Source organism: Gorilla gorilla, chromosome 11 (genome assembly GCF_029281585.2).
Source record: "Gorilla gorilla gorilla isolate KB3781 chromosome 11, NHGRI_mGorGor1-v2.1_pri, whole genome shotgun sequence".
NCBI classification, from domain to species: domain Eukaryota; kingdom Metazoa; phylum Chordata; class Mammalia; order Primates; family Hominidae; genus Gorilla; species Gorilla gorilla.
Window position 1 is genome coordinate 52,752,914 of NC_073235.2, and position 5,372 is coordinate 52,758,285.

Genomic DNA, 5,372 nt, shown 5'->3' on the forward strand with positions numbered 1-5,372 from the left:
GTCTTTGCTAACATGGAATCTCTAGGCCTCAGCAATGTCCCTTCCAGGTATCCTTAGTCATCCTCAGGGAGAGCCTTTCAAGTGCTTGAAAATATGAATACTCGCCAAAGAGCAGCCGATACTCCATTTCTCAGTGCCCTCATAAAACCTAGCTGAAACTGAATAACTTTTGTAATGTTTAATGGTTTTTCCCCTTTCTGTCATATTTTACTAAATACTTCTCAAATCAGCCCTATTTGCACTCTAGTATCTTAGAATATTTGGTGAAACAGCTCCTTCAGTCCTGTCGTTTTGTTTCCATGTGTATCTGAGTTTATTCTTAGAATCTACATAGGTAATCAAGGCTTAGGCTAGGTGCGGATTGCATAGGAGCTACTATACCGTGCTCAGTATCACAAATATGATTTTGCAGCTTACTCAGTGTCTTAGTGCCTAACTCCTCCTTCTCCTGAATAGACTATACTGTTATTATCTGAGAAGATTCTCTAGCCCCTCAGCTAATAGCTTCTCTTTGGCCAACATAAGCAGTTAATCACGCACACCCGGACCTGTCCCTAAATGAGTCTGAACTCAAGCTGGAACCTCTGACAAAACCATGTAATTGTCCTTATATATAAAAATTTATGTTACCAAATAGTCGCTGCATTTTTAAAAGTAAGACATTAATACTATATAAAAGATTTGTTTCTCTTTTGGAACCAATGGCCATCATGCCCATCACTTTCTGAATTCACACCTTCCAAAGAGGTCCAATTTGAGGGGCCCTGGAGAAAAGACGACTGTAGGAAACCGTGAACAATGCTGCATTGGCTAAAGTATCACAATGCTGCCTCGTGGAATTAGCTATAGACCACATTTAATAGAATCTTCTCTTCTTTCATCTGGGTAACATTTACCAGTCTTTCCATAGGGAGAAGAAGAAATAACAGTTGGCGTTCTGGTCTGCTGAGACACAAAAAGCAGGCACACGTTGAAGGTCAACGCTACAGTCTGTCAAGTTGTGGGATGTGTGTGAGGCAGAGCATTTGTTTCATTCCCCTCTCATATTAAAGAAAGTATCTAATCATGGCCCTTTGAGCAAAAGGATGAAAAAAAAAACTTGGAAAGCATCAGTGTTCTTTGGATCTCTTGACAGTGCATGAATTATCAACATATATGAAATTATTCATTTATGCAAAACTGTAATTTGTATAGCCTCTTATTCAGCATGAATACTATACATGTGTGCCAAACACACACAGTCGTAACTTCATTAGAATAAGTATTCAAGGCAGGGATGTCTAACCTCTAATTTCCTTCCCTGTCGCACACACACGCACACATAAATTGCAAGAGAAAGTCCGCATTTCCTCATGATAGCCCCCTTTGTTAAAGGCAGTAACCAAAATATAGAAAATATGCAATGTTCACTGGAGAAGATTTTTATAATTGTGTGAGCAAAGTGGAGACTCCAAAGGCAGTATCTGAAGGCTATGTGATCCCTTGAAAATGACAGGAACTTCACATTCCTGAAGGAATGTTACAAGGTAGCAGCAGACGAAAGTGCAGGGAGAGAAAAAAGACATATTCATTTCACATTTAAAGCACTACCACTATAGAAAATATACAGAATCTGTCCTCTTAATTATTCCACAGATTTAGTATTAATTAGCTAAGGGTTTTGAAAGTTTCACAGTAAGAGTGAAATAATTGTATAAATTCATTCTATAAAAAGAACCAACTTCCTGATTATCTGGATTATCTCAGTAGGAGATAAAGAAGGAGAAAGAGGAGGAGAAGAAGGAGTAGGAGAAAAGAAAGAAACAAAAACAACTAAAATGTCGCAACCTATTGGGCTAAATAAATACAACCAAAACAACTAACAGATGGCTTTTTCTTTATGGTCAATTTTTATGTGCCCAATAGTAATATTTACATTTGTGGTTTTTTTTCCAGGGATAGTGGAATGGGAGATCAAGGGTGATGGTTACAGTAACCAACTCTGTTCATTCTTTCTGACAGAAGAAATGCCATTTCAGGAGTAGTGGTTGTGGTGGTGGTGGTGGCTAGCTTTCCAACTGTCTTTATGGGCAGGCACAAAGGAAAGGGTAGAGGCAGCCAAAACTATTCAACAGCAAAGACTCATTAGTGTCTGAATGTGGAGCCCCAGCAACACAGCCCTTTGTAGAGTGAGTAAATGCCAGGAATGCTCACTGCTTTCCTCTTACCCAAACCCTACTCCAGCTCTTAACTGCGGAAGCTTTCATTGATTTGATTTGTTTTTAGCAAAGGAGGGAGAAGGGAGTCCCAAACAAGTTGAGCAAGAGGCTTAATCCCACACTGTTTTCCAAGAAGAAAATCTTTGATGGACAGTCTGCCTCTATAACCTCATCCTGTACATCTCTAGTCTACGGAATCCTCAGTGGACCTTCAAAGAGCTAAGCGTTAACTCTAGACATGCCTAATGGGACTGGCTGTTCAGCCCAGTGGAGCTGTTATTTAGAATAGTGGACAATTGACAAGGCATCTGATTAAGATTTTATTATTTTTATTATTAGTAGTGGTATTTAAATAGAGGTAGAAAGGAAGAAATAAAAGTTGTAAAATGCTGCATGAAACCTCTTTGACTCATCATTTATATCTCCAATATCCAGATATTTTGTTATCATCAACCAACCACTGAGCACATTGAAATGACATATCATTGTGGAAAAGAAAAAAAGATGCCAAATATCACATAAAAAGAAGAAACACTAATCCAAGTCTATTTACTTTATGTAGAGCTAGCTATGAAGATAATGTTTTAAATTGTTATTAGAGACTTCTGGTTTCAGCTCTGAAATGAGAGTGATCATTTCCATGCTGTATGTAAATACTACTACAAGAGAAAGTTGGATGGTTGTAGGGCAAACCAACACCCTGAAACTGGGAGAAACAAGCACATGGAGAGAATGACAGCTAAGATCAGCTGACCAGGAGCAGAAGCAGCTGGAGCTCATAAACTGGTAAGACACTTAACTGGTGATTTGGTGAATCGCTGGAGTCAGAATGTGGGCTACTACTCTGAGAGTGAGAAACTCCATTTGGGCTGTAGTACTGGGGAGCTTCGCCCCTTTAAGAGCTTTAACTCCAGAAATCACACTGGGCAATCATGATAAATAGCTGAGATCTCATGGCTTTGATAAAGGGAGATAAAAGTAATTATTGTAAAATACATCCAGAGCTTTCTCTATAACAGAGCCCTACTCTGCAGGGGAAATATTTTTGCAGATCTTTATCCCAGTTGGAGAAGGGCATTTCTTCTACTTTATCCCCCTTGAGTCCTTCTAGTTTCACCAAAGTGTGGTTGTGTGTATGGAGGGAATAGTCAACAGAGATCAGGACTTCAAGGAGATAAATTGGGAACTCTGTAGTCAGGGAAGTAGGAAAGTGGGATGGGGAGGGGCTATATCACTGAAAAACACTTGTGAAAGTCAGAGCCCAGAGACACAGGCTCACTAAAAGACTGAGGTATAATTGGAACATTATAGAACATTCCTCTCCCCCATATCTTACCCCCACATCAGCAAGGCTCCAGTATAAATATAATTACAATAGGTCACAGTTGAAAAAGTTGTAAGACCCACTTTCTGAGGAGGAATATTTAGAGAAGCCCAAAGTAAATGAGGGAGATGAGTAAAAGGAATACTCGAGGAATACGAGGCCTCTGACAACTACGGATACAGCAAATATTAAAGACAGTCTAGTTCCTAGCCAGATTAACATAAAACTCCATACTAAATGTCTATTTAATCAGCAGGCCAAGAAGTAAGAAAAAGAAAAAAAAAAGTGAAGAAACAAAGCAACCATAAGAAACAGATTCGTATGTTACACAGAGGTTAGAATTATTAGACAAGGAACTTGAAATAACTATGATTAGTATGTTAAGGGGTCTAACAGAAAAAGTAGACAGCATATAAAGTACAGATAGGTAATATAAGCAGAGAAAGGAAGCTCTAAGAAGTGCAAAAAGAAAAGGCTAGTAATAAAAAGTACTGAAACAGAAACAGAAAATGCCTTTGATGGGCTTATCAGTAGACTTGACCTGACCAATAAAATAATCAGTGAACCTGAAAATAGGACAATAAAAACTTTCCAAACTAAAATAAGAAAAGATAAAAAGAATATCATAACACCCAAGAGCAAGAGCTAGGAACATTTTTTCAACAGGTGTAAACTATGCATTATTGGAATACCAAAAGGAGAAGAAAGAACAATTGGAACAGGAAAAAACACTTGAAATATTTATGGTCAAGAATTTTCCAAAATTAATGACACACACCAAACCATAAATCCATGATCCAGGAAGCTCAGAGAGCCCTAGCAGGGTGAATATCAAGAAAACATACCTCAGTATATTATATTCATACTGCAAAAAACCAAAAACAATTAGAAAATCTTGAAAGAAGCTGAGACGGGTGCTTGGGAAGGCATTAATTAAAGAGAATCAAGAATAACAATTACAGAAGACTTCTCATCAGAAACCATGCAAACAAGAAGTGAGTGAAGTGAAATGTTTAAAGTGTTGATGAGGAGGGAAAAAAAGCATCAATAATTGAGACAATTGATTATGAGCAGACCTGCCCTGCATGAAAAAGTTCTTCAGGCAGAAAGAAAATGATATAGGTTAGAAATTTGGTTACATGTAAGGAAAGAAATAATATCAAAGAATAAATGAAAGGAAAATACAATCTTTTATTTTTTATATTTTCATTGATCTGATAATTTTACAGTGTTTAATGTAACAGTGGTAATACATTGAGTGATCATAGCATATGAATAAGTAAAATGAATAACAATAATGTTGCAAGGGATGAGAGAGAGAAATTGGGAATATTATGTACTTACACTACTTATGAAGTAATATAGGGTTATCTGAAGACAAATTATTAAAAATTTGCATGGCAAAATCTAGAAAACCATCATAATTTTTTTAAAAGCATAATTGTTATGGTAAGAGAAAAGATAATGTAGAATCATTTTCAATGCTTAATTAAAACTGGAGAAGGGAGAACAATAGGAATGAAAAATAAAAAGCAAATGCCACAAATAGAAAATAACTATGAACCTAGCAGATATTTATCCAACTTTATCAATAATTATTTTATATATGATTATCTAAAGGCTTCAGTTAAAACACAGAGATTGCCAGAGTTTGTATAAGAAGGCTACTTTAAATATAACTCAGGTAGAATGAATAGAGATATGCTATGTTACTATGCTAACAGTAATCAAAAGAAATCTGAAGTAACTATGTCTATGTTAGTTTCAGACAAAGCTGACTTTGAAACAAGGAAAATGCTTAGGAATAGAAATGATATTATCTAATGATAAAGAGACATTATATAATGACA